Source organism: Anas platyrhynchos, chromosome 33 (genome assembly GCF_047663525.1).
Source record: "Anas platyrhynchos isolate ZD024472 breed Pekin duck chromosome 33, IASCAAS_PekinDuck_T2T, whole genome shotgun sequence".
NCBI classification, from domain to species: domain Eukaryota; kingdom Metazoa; phylum Chordata; class Aves; order Anseriformes; family Anatidae; genus Anas; species Anas platyrhynchos.
In genome coordinates this window covers 8200160-8217979 of record NC_092618.1, presented here as the reverse complement: position 1 = coordinate 8217979, position 17820 = coordinate 8200160, and positions in this window count along the sequence as shown.

Here is a 17820-nt window from a genome sequence, read left to right as displayed (position 1 = left end):
GGCCTTCCCAGTCTCCTCGTCAGCCCAGGCGCTGGGGAGCTCTGCTTGGGCATGGCTGGTGCGGCTGGTGGCGAAAGTGGGGTGGCTGGCGGGCAGCCTGCGATGGCAACCGATTGCGTTGCCCTTCACGGGCACCAGGCCTTGCAGCTGCCCCTGAGCAGCTCCTCTGGGAAGGATCCAGCGCTGAAGCATCTCACAGTGCTGGGAGCTCCCTTCACATCGGCCACGCTAATGCTGAAATTCCTCCTGTCCTCCTCCCTGCCAGGCGTCCAGCCAGGTGCGGGAGCACTCCATCTGCCTCTTCCAAGCCGTGGTGGAAGCTGTGCTGCGGCAAAGGACGAAGAAAATGAAGAGGACAGTTCACAGGAGCCTTCTCCCACTCTACATTCATATGAGAGACCAGAGTGAGAGCGTAGCAAAGGTACAGATCTCAGAGCTGAGCAGTTATGTGGGCAAGGGTGTGCTGATGCCACAGGGTTGCTGTGGGGGATCTCTGGCCGGCAGCATGAGCTGCCTCCGATGGTGGCTGTCCCGTGGCCTTGCCTTGGCCACTGAACCCAGTGCACGCTGCCCCTCACCACAGCCTCCCATAACGCGCTGGGAAAGGCTCGCAGCCCTGCCAAGAGGAGGGGACAGAGGGTCTCCTTCCCAAGGCTGTGCTGCCATCTCCCAACCTCTGCTGCTCCGCAGGCCTCTGGGGAAGCTCTTGCTGTGGCTGCAGAGTTTCTGCGATGCAAGGAGCTCAAGCGATTCGTCCAGACAAAACAGACATGGAGGATTGGAGAGTGCTTGGTAAGGACCCAACTTGGTTTGCCCCAGCTGGGCAAACGCGCCCGGCCAGAGCCCGCTGCCTGCAGCCGCATCCTCGCTCCCTTCCTGCCAGCACAGAGCCCCAGGGGGCTCTTCTGGAGGCCCCTCTGACCTCCCTGCCCCCAGGATGCTGGAGGAGACCCTGGAGAGGGTGTGCAAGCCCCGTGACCCTGCGTTCTCTCTCTCTCCAGCTGCAGCAGGACAGAGGCAGAGTAGAAGAATACCTGCAGCAGAGCCAGCCCTACCTGAAGGCCACTCAGACCCTTGTGCGACTTGAGGCCGTCAGATTCATTGGTGAGCCCAGCCCCTGGGTCCCTCTTGGGGCAGCCTTTGGCAGCCCCAGGCACTGCCCTGTTGCCCCCAGAGCCCCCCGACTGGGCCCTTGCTCCAGGGTGCAGGAGGGGGCACAGCCTGGCTGGCCAGGCCAGGGGCTGCGCTGCTGGGAGCGTGCTGGGGAGCGGGGCTCTGATGGGGTCTCTGTGTCTAGGTCTTGCTGCGCGCTACTGCAAGGACCAGAGTGAGGAGAAGCTGAATGAAATCCTCAGCGGTGAGTGAGGGCAGTGGGGGGTGTGCTAGGGCTGGGGGGACAGCGGCAGAGGCCCCCGTGCCTTGCCCTGCTCCAGGGAAATGCTTCGGGGCGGAGGAGCAATGCAGCCATAGGAACGAGGGAGAGGAGACGGGGTAGCCTGTGGTGTCAGGGAATGGCCTCCCAGCCTGGAGCTGGGCAGTGCCGCTGAAAGGGTTGAGTGTCCCTGAGGAAGAGTCAGGGGAAAGGGCAGTAAGGCTGACAGAAGGTGGGAGCCTGTTGTAGAGCACGCAACCAGGACGAAGAGGGAGATGAGACAGCCTACAAGCAGCTAGGAGCAGGGTCACGATTGCTAGCCCTTGCTCTCATGGGGAAGCACAATAGCGAGAGGAAAGAGTCCAGGAGATTCCTGGAGTGTGTGAATCCTCCCAAGGGATGGAGGCAGGTGGTGAGGGAACCAGCTTGTGAAGGTGCCCCACTTGACCTGTGGTGCGCAGGTGGGGAAGGACTGGTGGCTGCATTTGGGACATTGCTGAGCAGCAGCTTTCAACGGATTCCTTTGTCCCTCCTGCTCCTCCTGGCCTGGGGAAGAGTCGAGTGGGGCTGGCATGCTCTGCAGGGGATGCCTGGGGATCTCTGCAAGGAGTGGGTTTTCATCTCTGCTCTTCTTTCTTTTGCAGTCCTCCGGCCTTCAGAGAACGACCCGGAACCCATGGTCTGTTCCCTGGCAGTTCAAACCACCCTGATCCTGACGTCAAGGCATAAGGCAATGTCAGGACGGAGATTTCCACTGCTGTGGTGCCGCTAGCCCCGCAGCAGTCCTCAAAAGAGCAATATATATTTTAATAGAACTAGGTTGTTGTCTCGTTATTCCAGCAGCTCCTTCACAGTGACTCGGTGCCATGACGCTGAGCTAACTTGGAGGCCACCAAGGACGTCTTTTCCCTGGGCCCGGTGACTGCATGGCGCCTACTCAACCAGTGAAAGAGTCACAGAACCCTTGCGCTTGGAAAAGGGCCTTCAGCTCAAGTCCAAGCGTCAGCTAACACCACCAGGCCCACCACAAAACCACGGCCCTTAGCGCCAAGTCCACGCATTTCATAGAATCATAGAATATCCTGAGTTGGAAGGGACCCTTAAGGATCATCAAGTCCAACTCTTGACACTGCACAGGTCTACCCAAAAGTTCAGACCATGTGACTAAGTGCACAGTCCAATCTCTTCTTAAATTGAGTCAGGCTCGGTGCAGTGACCACTTCCCTGGGGAGCCTGTTCCAGTGTGCAACCACTCTCTCTGTGAAGAACCCCTTCCTGATGTCCAGCCTAAACTTCCCCTGCCTCAGCTTAACTCCGTTCCCACGGGTCCTGTTGCTGGTGTTAATGGAGAAAAGGTCTCCTGCCTCTCGACACCCCGTTACGAGGAAGTTGTAGACTGCGATGAGGTCTCCCCTCAGCCTCCTCTTCTCCAGGCTGAACAGGCCCAGTGCCCTCAGCCGTTCCTCGTACGTCTTCCCCTCCAGGCCTTTCACCATCTTCGTAGCCCTCCTCTGGACACTCTCCAACAGTTTCATGTCCTTTTTATACTGTGGTGCCCAGAACTGCACACAGTACTCGAGGGGAGGCCGCACCAGCGCAGAGTAGAGCGGGACAATCACCTCCCTTGACCTACTAGCGATGCCGTGCTTGATGCACCCCAGGACACGGTTGGCCCTCCTGGCTGCCAGGGCACACTGCCGGCTCATATTCAACTTGTTGTCTACCACGACCCCCAGATCCCTCTCTTCTAGGCTGCTCTCCAGCGTCTCGTCGCCCAGTCTGTACGTGCAGCCAGGGTTTCCCCGTCCCAGGTGCAGGACCCGGCACTTGCTCTTATTGAACTTCATGCGGTTGGTGATGGCCCAGCTCTCCAACCTATCCAGATCCCTCTGCAAGGCCTTTCCACCCTCATTCGAGTCCACAACTCCTCCAAGTTTGGTGTCATCAGCAAACTTGCTCAAAATGCCTTCTATTCCTACATCCAGATCGTTTATAAAAATATTGAAAAGTACCGGCCCTAAAATGGAGCCTTGAGGGACCCCACTGGTGACCGCCCGCCAGCCTGACGCAGCGCCATTCACCATAACCCTTTGGGCCCTGCCCGTTAGCCAATTGCTCACCCATCGTATGATGTTTTTATTTAGCTGTATGGTGGACATTTTGTCCAGTAGGATCCTATGGGAAACCGTGTCAAAAGCCTTGCTGAAGTCCAAAAAAATCACATCAGCTGGTTTCCCTTGGTCCACCATACGGGTGATCTTATCATAAAAGGAAATCAGGTTAGTTAGGCAGGACCTACCCTTCACAAACCCATGCTGGCTGGGACCAATGACTGCATTGTCCCCCAGGCGCGCCTCAATACGTTCGAGAACCATCTTCTCCATGATTTTACCAGGCACTGATGTGAGACTGACAGGCCTGTAATTGCTAGGGTCTTCTTTCTGACCCTTCTTGAAAATCGGCACAACATTTGCCAGCTTCCAGTCTACCGGGACCTCTCCAGACTCCCAGGATCGTTGAAAAATAATTGAGAGAGGTTCCGGACCCATGGACTTGTAGGGATCCAGGTGGAGTAGCAGATCCCGCACACGTTCAGGGTCGGTTGGGAGTTTGTCATCCCCACCGTCCCGGTCCTCCAGCTCGGGGCACCCTGGGTCCCGAAGCCCATCATCGGCATTGAAGACAGAGGCAAAGAAGGCGTTAAGCGTCTCTGCTTTGCCTATGTCATCGTCTGTGAGAAGACCTTCCCTATCAAGGAGCGGCCCTATGTATTCTTTAGTTCTCCTTTTTCCATTCACATATCTAAAAAAACCCTTTTTATTTTCTCTCACAGACACAGCCAGCTTCAACTCTAGGTGTGCTTTAGCCACACGAATTTTCTTCCTACAGACACGAACAGCATCCCTGTATTCTTTCCATGTCACCTGGCCCTCCTTCCAGTAGCGAAACACTCTCTGTTTCCGCCTAATCTCCATTAGAATGTTCCTGGTCAGCCACGCCGGCCTCCTGCCACGCCTGCCTGACTTGCGATATTTAGGAATTGCCTGATCTTGTGCTTCTAGGAGGCATCGCTTAAAGAGTGACCAGCACTGGTGGACATCAAGGCCTTCAAGAGCAGCTTCCCAGGGGACCTTGCTGACTAGTTCCCCGAGCAGCCTGAAGTCCGCCTTCCCCATATCTAGGGATGAGGTTTTGGTGGCACTTTTCCTTCTGTCACCGTAAATTTTGAACTCAACCACTTCATGGTCGCTATGACCGAGGCGGCCACCAATCACCACATCTCCCACCAGACCCTCTCTGTTTTCTAGCAACAGGTCTAGGAGGGCACCTTTCCTAGTTGGCTCCGTTAACACCTGCACCAAGAAGTGCAAGGAGCTATTAAAGGAGCTATTTCTTTAATAGCTCCAGGCCTGGGACTCCAGCAGTGCCCTGGGCAGCCGGTTCCACCCTTTGCATGAAGAAATTCTTCCTGACATCCCATCCTGTGAGTCCACCTGTGGTAGGTGCGCCCAGGTAGAAGAACTGCTCAGCCTCCTGGCAGAGCTTCGGGAGGACGTGGGCAGGCTGAGGAGCACCAGGGAGTCGGAGAAGGTTGAACTGTACTGTGCCAGCCCTGGGACAGATGCGTCAGGCAGACACAGCAGAGGAAATGGAGGATCCCCTACCCTCTGGCCATCAGGCAGAAGGAGTGCATCTCAGTGACGAAGGGATGGAAGTTTAGACCTGCTCGGGGCAGCAGGCGGACCCCTCCTTGCCTACCTCACCTTCCTTTCAGGTGCCCTGAAACAACAGACTCTGGAAGTAATGGACACACAAACGATGATGTGCATGAAGGTCCATCCAGGTTGGAGGGGTTTTCTAGGGCAAGTCAGCCTTCCCCAGTATCACGACCACCTCCATCAAGAAGAAGAGAAGGGTTACTGTCATAAGTGACTCCCTTCTGAGCAGAACAGAGGGCCGCATATGCCGGCCTGACCCAACCCATGGAGAAGTCTGCTGCCTCCCAGGAGATCAGGGTAAAAGGTGTTTCTGGAAAGCTCACTTGCCCCGTAAGGCCCTCTGAGCATCATCCATTATTGTTCTGTCCTGACAGAATCTTCTAAGTGGCACACCAAAATGGGAGGGAGTGTGCGCTAGCGAGATCCTTCGGCCTGCTCCATGCCACGCTGGGTACACTGGAGCACATTTGGAATGTTTCTGCACCGATGCACCCAGCATGAGGGACAAGCAGGAGGAGCTGGAAGCTTCAGCTCCATCCCAGAACAAGCGAGACTTGGTGTGCTGTGATGGACGGGTATGGGCTCTTCAGGAAGGATAGGCAGGGCAGGCGAGGCAAGGGGCTGGCACAAGGACGTGGCCGAGAGCTTCTGGGTAAGGATTAAGGGAGAAAGCAATCACTTGGATGTTGCAGTGGGTGTTTGCGATACCAATGAATTATTCGCTAAGCAACTAAGAGAGACCTCTCTTAGCTCAACTGCCCTTGTCCTGATGGGGGACTTCAACTTGCCAGACGTTAACTGGGAAGACCGCACAGCTGATACAAGCAGGTCCAGGAGATTCCTCACACACCTTGATGACAACTCCTTGGTACAGCTACTGAGGGAGACAACAAGGAAAGGTGCCATCCTAGACCTGTTGCTTGTGTTATAAATGGCTCAGTCTTCAAAATAGGATTATAATCAAAGTTTACAATTTATTAAAGGAATAGAGGTAAGCAAACAGCGCTGGGTGCGCCGGGAGTCTCTGCTCCACCAGGACGCACACCAGTTACATCAAGCAGCTGATTTTTATGCTCCTAGGCTGATACATATTCATTACTACTTCTAAAAAAAATGGGTTATTATAATTAGCTTCCGGGATCCAAACCCTCCTACTGGAGCATGCGCATCAGTCTCTGGTGGTCCCCCTGGGGGTCTCTGGGGGTCTTTCATGCTGAAGGCTCGTAGTCTTCCTCTCAGTTTTTTTTTCTTGTCCTTCCCCTTTGTACTCCTTGGCAGCATGTCAAAAGCTTACACAGCGTTCCCTGCAAGTTTTGTCTTCTAGCCATCCTTCAGCTTCTTTCTTCTCCTTAATCTCCTGGCCGCCTGGCCAGATATCAGGGGCTTGCATAGTGTCCCATTCAGAAGTCATAACAGTTACTAGTTGTTAGCAGTTGTTCTGAAACCCCCAGACATCAGAGACTTCAAAGAAAGAACATACAAACACAAATAGCTCTCTATTGACACTTCACATTTAAAAATCTTTGGCGATTGGAGGAAAACTGCCAGTACGCCTGCTTTTGGCAGGGGGGTTGGACCCGATGATCTCTTGAGGTCCCTTCCAACCCCTCCAATTCTGTGAACTTTGGACACGGGGAGGGCAGAGTTCAGGCTGCTCAGGGAACTAGTTCGGAAGATCCCCTGAGAAGCTGTTTTGGAAGGTATCGGGGTCCATCTTTTTAAGCACGACCTCCTAAGAGCACAGGAGCAGGCGATTCCAAAATGTTGGAAGTCAAGCAGGCGGGGCAGGAGGCCAGCTTGGCTGAGCAGGGATCTTCTTCTAGAGCTTAAGTGCAAAAAGAAAGCGTGTGGCCACTGGAAGCGAGGTCGTGTGACATGGCAGGGCTACAGAGGTGCTGTTTGCCTCTGTCAGGAGAAAATTGGTGCAGGCAAAGCTCAGGGGTGAAGCTGGCTAGTAGTGTGGGCGACAACGCAGATATATACATTAATATGTGTATTGAAGATGTGAACTGCTAAAGGAGGGCTAGAGGAAACATTGGTCCCTTACTTGCTGAGGATGGTCACCTCACAAACACAGACATAGGCGAAGCAGAGCCATTTAATGTCTCTTTTGCCTCTGTCTTCAAGAGCAATGATGGGCTCTGGGACCCAAGGGGCCCAGAGTTGGGGGGCCATGAGTGCGGTAACAAAAACCTCCTAGCCAAACCCACACTGGATGCATATGAGTCTACGGGGCCTGAGGGGATTCATTCCAGGGTTCTCAGAGGGCCGACTAATCTCCTTGTGAGACCTCTCTCAATTATTTTTCAATGGTCTTGGGAGGCCAGAGAGGTCCAAGTTGACTGTAGGCTGGCAATCATTGTGACAGGTTTCCAGAAGGGCAAGAAAGAAGAGCCCAATAATTACAGACCCGCCAGTCTCTCTTCAGAGCCTAGTAAAAATACGGAGAAACTCTTCTGGGCATTACTGAAGAACACCGGAAAGACAACGCAGTTGTTGATCACAGCCCACCCAGGTTCATGAGGGGAAAGTCCTGTTTAACAAACTTAATTTCCTTTTATGACAACATCACCCGTCTAGTTGAGCAAGGGATGCCAGGTTTTGGATTTCCATCAAGTTTTCAGTACTGTTTCTCTCAGTATCCTTCTGGACAAAATGTCCATTGTACGGCTAGATAAATACATGCGGTTTAGGGTGAAAAGTTGGCTGATGGGTTGGGCTCAAGGGGTTACAGAAATGGGGTTGCATCAGGCTGTTGACCAGTCCCTAGTGGGGTTCCCCAGGGTTCCACTTAGGGCCAGCAGAAGAGGCTGGAGAGCAGCCTTGCAGAAAGGGATCTGGGGGTTTTGGTCGACAGCAAGTTGCATACGTGTCAGAATTCAGCCTGGAGGAGAGTGAGGGGAGGCCTCCTGGCGGCCTGCAGCTCCCTCACGAGGGGAGCAGAGGGGCAGTGTGGCATTTAGGGGTGTAGCCGATTAACCGTTACGGGTCCGGTCAGATTCAGGGTCCTGAACTATCACAATCACAGATTCACCAATAACGCATGTATGAAATACAGAGGTGGCACAGGTGCGCAGCCTGGAAATGAACGCGTTACAAGGCACAAAGACTCTATAGAGATTCCTAAGTTTCCGCAGAGACACACGATATAACCTAGTGTTCAAATCTCACCCAAAGGCGTCCCAATGGGCGAGAAGAGAGGCTCAGCCCGTCGACTGATCCCAGGAGTCAGGAGGTCCTCAGGATGGTGTATTCCCTTGGGATGGCATCTCCCCTGATGGTGGTATCTTCCCTAATGATGGTACCTTCCCTAACAATGGTATCTTCCCTGACACACCCTCTCTCTTAGGCCAATTTATGAGGTGGAGCTTGAGTGACTCTAGTCAAGCATATTTTAGTTAGGATTGGTGAAAAGGTTTCTTGTCTCTGTTTAAAGTAGTAGGCTCTGAGAAATTCAGAGCACATGCTCAGAGAGGGGTGGTCGCACCTTGGAAGCAGGGAGCTTTTGGGATGGAGGTGTGTTTTGGCATTTTAATGATATTATAATTGTACTGGGTCTGGCTGGAATGTTAACTTTCCCGGCAGCAGCCCATACAGTGCCGTACTCTGGACTTGTAGCTGGAACAGCAGTGTTATCACACCAGTGTTGTGTCTACTGCTGAGCAGCAGTGGCACAGCATCGGGCCTTTCTCTAACCCTCCTAGGGGGTGGGCAAAAAGTGAGGAGAGAAACATCACTAGGGCAGCTGACCTAAACCGATCAAAGGGATATTCCATACCATGTGATGTCACACTCAGCAATAAAAGGTGGAAACAGGAAGAAGAGGGGAGGGGTGGGCTCTTGTTGAGAAGACGTCGGTCCTCCTCTGGAACACTGGCTGCGTGCGTTGAGGCCTTGCTTCAAGGACGCGGTCAATCATCGCTCATTTGTGGGAAGTAGAGAGTAATTTCTTTCCTCTGCACTTCCATATAGCTTTCATTTATTTTGTTGGTTTGTTTTCCTCCCTTCTTTTTATTTTTCCTTTTCCCCTCCCTTTTCCCCTTTCCCTTTTATTTCCCCTTAGTTAAATTTTTAGTTCATAGTAGTCTTGATTTAATTATTATAGTTATTTCCCTTTAATTAAATTATCCTTATCTCAACCCGTGAGTTGTTCTTTGCTTTATTTCTCCCCCTCCTCATCTAAAGGAGGGGGAGTGAGAGAGCGGTTGTGGGGTTTAGCTGCCCAGCACGGTAAAACCACCACAATAATGAGCAAAAGTACATTAGAATACAGCATTTGTCAAAACATGACAGGTCGTTGGCTCAGGGTAGCAAAAAGTGCAGCTTATCGGTCTCAGCGTGCACAGGAACAATCGAGTCCGCACCTGGTCACAGAGCCTAGCCGTGGTGTCTCCACTCCACTCTATGCTCCGTGCTGTTCCTTAGAGCTAGCACACCAGGTTCCCCCAGCGCAATAGCATCTAAGGTTGGAAGCCTAGGGAATGCTCAGGTAATGCAGCTACGCCCTACCCTGAAAGCCTTTTCAATGCTGTGCATTTTCTTTAAGATGTGAATGTTAGTTTTATTTTCCTAGTTACTTCAGGCAACTGCACCACAGGCAGGTGCTGAGCTCTGCTCTCTGGGGACAGTGACAGGACCCGAGAGAACGGCACGGAGCTGGGACAGGGGAGGCAGAGGCTGGGTGTTAGGAAAAGGTTTTTCACTGAAAGGGTGGTCGGGCACTGGGACAAGCTGCCCAGGGCATTGGGCATGGCTCCAAGCCTGCTGGAAGTCAAGTCAAGCGTTTGCACAACGCTCTAACATCCTCCGATAATGGGTGGTTCTGTGTGGAGCCTGGCGTTTGACTCAATGATCCTTGTGGGTCTTGTGTGGGAAAGGAATTTGTAGGTGGCTTTGCACTATTGCACACGTTCCTGAATTAGAGATAATGAAGAAATAATCGTAGAATCGTAGAATCTCCCGAGTTGGAAGGGACCCATAACGTTCAAGTCCAACTGCTGGCACCGCACAGGTCTACCCAAAAGTTTAGACCATGTGACTAAGTGCACAGTCCAATCGCTTCTTCAATTCAGACAGGCTTGGTGCAGTGACTACTTCACTGGGAAGCCTGCTCCAGTGTGCGACCACCCTCTTGGTGAAGAACCTCTTCCTGATGTGCAGCCCAAACTTCCCCTGCCTCAGCTTAACACCTTTCCCACGGGTCCTATCACTGGTGATTACGGAGAATAGGTCACCTGCCTCTCCACTCCCCCTCGCAAGGAAGTTGTAGACTGCGATGAGGTCCCCCCTCAGCCTCCTCTTCTCCAGGCTGAACAGGCCCAGCGCCCTCAGCCGCTCCTCATATGTCTTTCCCTCTAGGCCCTTCACCATCTTCGTCGCCCTCCTCTGGACCCTCTCCAACAGAGAGCCGGAGCCGCCAGGTCAACCCAGACCCGGGAAGGGGGGGGGGGGGGGGGGGGGGGGGGAGGAAAAAAAACGGGGAAGGAGACGGGAGAGAGACCCAATCCATGCCGCGTGGAGCGGGGAAGTGGGGCCGTGTGATGGGAAGAGGGTAAGAGGGAAAAGAGGGAGAAAAGCGAGTGTTCTCCCCCGAGGGGGGAACGAGTGAACGGCAGGCAGGCGCAGGTCTGCGCGTGACAACTGCATCCCCTTGCCTTTCCCTCCTCCGCCCGGTGGTGGCAAGGGCGAAAAGTGACAAAAACTCGTGTCAAGGGCTGACTCTCAATAGATCGCAGCGAGGGAGCTGCTCTGCTACGTACGGAACCCTGACCCAGAATCAGGTCGTCTACAAATGATTTAGCACCGGGTTTCCCACGAACATGCGGGACGCAACGGTAAGCATACATGCGCCCAAGCCTTGAGCAGCCAGTTTCTCCGGGAGAATTCTGTGAGAAAAGGTGTCGAAAGCCTTACGGAGGGTTAGGTAGACCACATCCACAGCCATTCCTTCATCCACTGAGCACATTGCCTTGTCTTAGAAGGAGATCAGATTTGTCAAGCAGGACCTCTCTTTGATAACCACCTACTGAAATGGCCTGATCACCCGACTGTTCTTTCAGTGTTACAGAATCACAGAATCACAGAATTTCTAGGTTGGAAGAGACCTCAAGATCATCGAGTCCAACCTCTGACCTAACGCCAACAGTCCCCACTAAACCATATCCCTAAGCTCTACATCTAAACGTCTTTTAAAGACTTCCAGGGATGGTGACTCCACCACTTCCCTGGGCAGTCTGTTCCAGTGCCTAACAACCCTTTCGGTAAAGAAGTTCTTCCTAAGATCCAACCTAAAACTCCCCTGGCGCAACTTTAGCCCATTCCCCCTCGTCCTGTCACCAGGCACGTGGGAGAACAGGCCAACCCCCACCTCACTACAGCCTCCTTTAAGGTATCTGTAAAGAGCGATAAGGTCGCCCCTGAGCCTCCTCTTCTCCAGGCTGAACAAGCCCAGCTCCCTCAGCCGCTCCTCGTAGGACTTGTTCTCCAGGCCCCTCACCAGCTTCGTCGCCCTTCTTTGGACCCGCTCAAGCACCTCGATGTCCTTCTTGTAGCGAGGGGCCCAAAACTGAACACAGTACTCGAGGTGCGGCCTCACCAGAGCCGAGTACAGGGGGAAATGTGTTGTGTGATGGTACTCCGGATAATCTGATCCATGAGCTTTCCCAGCATCGTGGACAGAATAACAGATCCGTAGGTCCCCGACTCCTCCTTCCAGCCCTTCCTGTAGACAGACGTCACATTTGCTAGTCGCCAGTTGACCGCAGCCTCCCCTGATAGCCACGACTGCTGATCAATGATGGTTGCAGGTTGGCAAGTGATTCTGCCAGCTCCCTCAGTAGTGACAGGTGGATCCAATTCTGCCCCATAGATGTGTGTATATCTAAGTGGAGTAGCAGTTCTCTAACTATTTCCTCCTGGATTATGAGTGTTTCATTCTGCTCCCTGTACCTATCTACCAGCTCTGGAGGCTGAGTACCAGGGGAACAACTGGTCTTGCTGCTAAAAACTGAGGCAACGAAGGAATTAAGTACCTCAGCCTTTTCCTCATGTCTTCTATGGTTCTATGTCACTATCATTCCCCTCACATCCAATTCAGAATGGAGATGCTCCTTAATGCTCTTGTTATGTGTATATATATGTATATATATATATATATATATATATATATATAATTACTCTTTTTGTTAGTAATAGTCAGATAGAGCTCCAGTTAGGATTTGGCCATTCTGATTTTGTCCCTGCACAGCTTCAAGACATGGAGGACTGAGCTCCACACCAAACGAAAAAATGGATGGAAAAAAAGCACAGAAAAGGTGGAACGTGGCAGCTTTACATCCCCTGCCCTTACCTGAGTCTATGCTGTAATTCCGTTCAACTGCTTACTGCCGTATTCTCTAAAGCGTCCTGCAACTCCTGTTGCTGTTATCTTGTGAGAGACAGCACAATCAGGGTGAGTCATCTGCCTACAGAAATTAACAACTGACAGAATGGAGCATCTGTCCAGGAGAAGTTGGAGTGGCTGATGGGCCTGCCACAGGGACTGGCGTGTGCCTGCAGGAAAAGTCCCAGGGGTCGGAGACGTGTTGCCTGTGGCTTGTTAAGCACAGGTCAAGCCCCAGCACATTCCAGTAATTTGTGTCTCTTTGGAAATGCCAGGGTGATCACACGCAGTTTTCAAGCATTTCACAGTTTTTTCTAGGATTCTGCACATTCTCAGAGGTGAAGCTCCAAAGCACTGGAGGTGCCCACTGCTCTAGGTTCCTGCCCATATCCTCACACAGTCCCTGCCACTCCTAACTCTCCTGCCTCTGGAAAGATCTCTGGATGGCATGCTTAAGTAGTTGTTTAAAATTATACAAAACCTGAATCACATTTAGGAGATGGGACAACAGAAACATGCTGGTTCGGCCATCCCACGGATATTCAAAGCTTTCAAGAGCTATTGTAATTAGCCCGGAGGAGAAGAAGAAAGGGAGAGTGAAGAAGTGGGGAGAAACGTCCCCCACTGTCCACACCAGTTCCATCCCCCCACCTCCTGCCCCACCCTGCACAGGAGAAAAGGCAAAAAGTGTAAAATAATGTAACTATTAATAGTTTCTAAGAGATGAAGAGATGGTTCCTGAGGTACAGAGGTGGCAATAATTTTATCCTGTCATAAGTCAGTGTTATCCCATACATCAAAACAGTAACCTTAAACCAGCCCCCAGAATTGATGAACAGCATGACATGGAAGACAGACAGTTAGTGATGTGCTATACAACACAATTCTGAAAACAAGCACAACAGCCCCAAGATCAAAAAGATCAACATTGTGATCAGCAACTGTTAAAGCAACTGTTAAACTGATCTATTGCTTATAACAATTTACTTTTAAAATGCTCTGGTCCGATTTGTCATCTCAACCTTTGTGCTCCATGCTAGGCACCAAAAAGACTTGCAGTGGTTTGACCCAGGAGGCAGCTCAGCACTACAGATCTATTTATCCAATGCAATGAAGGAGAGAACTGGGAGAAAAAAAAAAAAAGAAAAAAAAAAAAGACACAAAAGGAGTAGGTTGTTATTGTTATTGTTACAGACACCAACAGAGTAAGGGCATGATATTTTTGTGTGCACATCAATGTGGGGGGGAGGATTGGGAGGGACCGTGGGTGGGGCAAAGGGTCACGGGGATCTGGGGCAGTCATGTGTATAAGAAGCTATGCTACGCAGCAATAAATTGGCACTTGAGCTAGACACGGTGTGTCTGTCTCTGGTGTCCCTGCTTGGGGAGCAGACGTCCAGGCAGCCAAGTGATGTTGTCTCTCGGGATGGGGTAGCACGGAGAGAGACAACAATCAAAAGACAGGAAAGGTGGCGGTGATTAATTGAAAAGTGTTGGACCTAAGCATGACGTATATGGTATGGAATTAGGGGTGGATATTGTCCTAGTTTTGGCTGCGATAGAGTTCATTTTTCTTCCTAGTAGCTGGTATGTTGCTGCCTTTCGTATTTACAGAATCACAGAACAGTTTGGGTAGGAAAGGACCTTAAAGATCACATAATTCCAACTCTCCTGCCATGGGCAGAGACATCTTCCGCTAGACCAGGTTGCTGAAAGCCCCATCCAACCTGGCCCTGCTTCCAGAGATGAGGCAGCCACAGCTTCTCTGGGCAGCCTGTTCCCGTGCCTAATCATTCTCTGAGTAAACAACTTTCTAATATCTAATCCGGATCTACCCTCTTGCAGTTTAAAACCATTACCCCTAGTTACTGCTGGCTCATATTCAGCTGACTATCTACCAATATCCCCAGGAGCCTTTCTGCTGGGCGGCTTTCCACGCACTCTTCCCCCAGCTTGTGGCATTACATGGGGTTGTTGTGCCCAAGTGCAGGACCCGGCACTTTGCCTTGTTGAACTTCATCCAGTTGGCCTCAGCCCATGGGTGCAGCCTATCCATTTCCCTCTGCAGAGCCTTCCTACCCTCAAGGAGATCAACACTCTCTCTGAACTAGGTGTCATCTGCAAACTCACTGAGGGTGCACTTGATCCCCTTGTCCAGATCACTGATGGAGATATTGAAAAGAAGTGGCCCCAGTACTGGGCCCAGTGGGACACCACTAGTGACTGGCCTCCAGCTGCATTTAGCTCCATTCACCACAGCAATTTGGACCTGGCCACCCAGACAGTTTTCGACCCATTGATGCATCCATCCATCCAGGCCTTGAGCCGCCAGTTCCTCTGGGAGAATGCTGTGGGAAATGGTTTCAAAAGCCTTACTGAGGTCTAGGTAGACCACGTCCACAGCCTTCCCCTTGTCCACTGAAAGCATAACCTTATCTTCAAAGGGGATCAGATTTGCCAAGCAGGACCTGGCGTTGATAAACTCATGATGACTGGGCCTGCTCACCTGCTTGTCCTGGAAGCGTTGCGTGATGGTACTCAAGACAATCTGCTCCATGAGCTTCCCCAGCACCAAGATCAGACTGACAGGCCTGTAGTTCCCCGGATCCTCCTTCCGGCCCTTCTTGTAGACAGACGTCACGTTTGCTAGTCACCGGGTGACTGGGACCTCCCCTGATAGCCAGGACTGCTGGTCAGTGATGGAAAGCAGCTTGGAGAGCACTTCAGCCAGCTCCCTCAGTAACAACGGGTGGATGCCATCTAGCCCCCTAGACTTGTGCACATCTGAGTGCAGTAGCAGTTTTCTCAACATTTCCTCATGAGAGCTTCATTCTGCTGAAGGTCCTTATCTACCAGCTCAGAGGGCTGAGTACTAGGGGAACAACTGGTCTTGCTGCTAAACACTGAGGTAAAGAATGCATTAAGTACCTCAGCCTTTTCCACATCTCTTCTAATTCTGTTTTCCCACATCCAATAAAGGATGAAGATTCTCTTTTCCCTCCCCTCCCCTCCCCTCCCTTCCCCTCTGCTCTCCTTTCATTATAAAAACCTTTCTTATTGTCTCTGACAGCAATAGATAGATTGATCTCCGCTAGGGTCTGGCCCTTCCAATTTTGTCCTTGCCCACCCTAACAACATTTAGGACACAGCTTCAGACAAAATGACAGCATACATGAGAAGCACAGAAAAGGTGGAATCTGGCAGCCTTCCATCCACCAGCCTTCTGTGAGTCTGTGCTGCAATTCTGTTCAACTGGTTACTCCTCTACTGTCCACAATATCTACTAACACCTCATTGATGCTATCTTGTGAGAGACAGCACAATCAGGGGGAGCCGTCTTCCTGCAGAAATTAACAGATGAAAGAATGGAGCATTCAAGGTCCAGGGGAACCTTGAGAAACTGCAGGATTTTGCCTACAGAAACCTCTTGACATTTACAAGAAGAAAAGCCTCATCCTGCACCAGAGGAAGAGGAACCCCACACATCAGGGCAGACTGGGACCTTGCTGAGTGAGCAGTGCCCAGGAGGAGGAGGGCCTGGGCACCACGAGGGATGCCATACGAGCTCACCAGGAGCTCACCAGGAACCAGGCCAACTTCCTACAGAGCTGCCTTATGAGGAGCATGGCCACCAAGAAAATGTAAGTTACCATGCTCGGCTCCGATCTGATGAGACACCACACAGCCAGCAGGGAAAGAGGTGCAGGTCTGTGAATCTCTTGGACAGCCTGGTGTGGAGAGGAGCAAGCACACTGGAAAGGCTGAAAGTCCCAACAGGCCTGAGGTCTGTGTGTCAATGGCTAGGGCTCTTGTCTCCGACAGCGAGGCCTATGAGGAGGCAGCTTCTTGTTAAAGCACCAGGGTCTCATTGCCTCCTCACCAGCCATGAACCAGGCAGGAGTCGTACCCTTCTCCTGCACTGGGCCATGGACATCCCCATCTCCTACTGCCCAGGAAGAGCCCTGAGCTCCTGTGTGAAGGGAAAGGATCTCCCTTCCCAGGAGCCTGGGGTCAAAGCCTGTTTTTCAATACATCAGTGTCACCTTCACATTTGTCTACCTGTCCTCACTGCCTCCAGTGTTCTGCTCTAATGAGCTCCAAGGGAGGCTGTGTCAGTGCCAGCAGAGTCCCCCCTCAGGGGGACACTGCAGGAAACTTGCATCTGCCTTGGATTTCTTGAGAGATTTCTTCAACGCACTCTCAGTGCCTGAGGTTCATGGGCTCATCGCCAAAGCCCCCAGAGGGCTGATTCCAATGCCTCTGCTGCTGATCTGGGCTGGGCTCCTGGGACAGGGAGAGCTCCTGGCAAGAGGGCCCTGGTGCAGAGAGACAGCTCTGCCCAGGAGCAGCTCCTCTGCACAGCGCAGAAGGGCTGGGGGCTCTGACCCCCATGGGGAGAGGAGAGGAGAGAGGGGTTTGTTATAAATGGCTCAGGATTCAAATTAGGATTAAATAAAAAAATAGGATTTATTAAAAGAATATAAAGGAATAGAGGTAAGCAAACAGCGCTGGGTGCACCGGGAGTCTCCACTCCACCAGGACGCACACCAGTTACATCAAGCAGCTGATTTTTATGCACCTAGACTAATACATATTCATTACTACTTCTTAAAAAGTAGATTATTATAATTAGCTTCTGGGGTCCAGTTCCTCCTACTGGAGCATGCGCATCAGTCTCCTCTGGGGGTCTCTAGGGGTCTTTCATGCTGAAGGCTCGTAGTCTTCCTCTCACCCTTTGTACTTACTCGGCACTATTCCAAGTTTATGGAACACTCTCTGTACACTCTCCGCAGGTCTTGTCTCCCAACCGTCCTTCAGCTTCTTTTTTCTTCCTCTTAATCTCTTGGCCCCCCTGGCCAGATACCAAGGATCTCATAACAGTCACCAGCAGTCACCAGTTATTATCAGTTGTTCTGAAACTCCCAAACAGGTTGACGACTCACGAGCAATTAAAACATTCTTTCCCAGCTATTTACAGTCATCTACATAACATCTATAGCAGTGTTAAATCAATCTCGAAGAAGACAGAAAAAAACTGTAACTGTTAGAACTAGAAGTCAGGAATAACAAAAGCAAACAGGTTCATAAATTTAAGGAGTGTTTTCTGAAGACTTGATAAATTGACTGGAATGAGGGGGAGACTGGGACACACTGCATCTGTGGTTCAAGAATTAAACTGCCAGTGCAGGGCCCAGAGGCAGACAGGATTCAAACAGAGGCAGACAGGATTCAAACAGAATTATTCTTTATGGACACGAATTTATGGACACGAATTGGAATTGTTAAAACATTCCTCACAGGTTGGAGGCAGTTGGGAGTGGGAGGGTGCTGAGAGCTGCCTGCAGGAG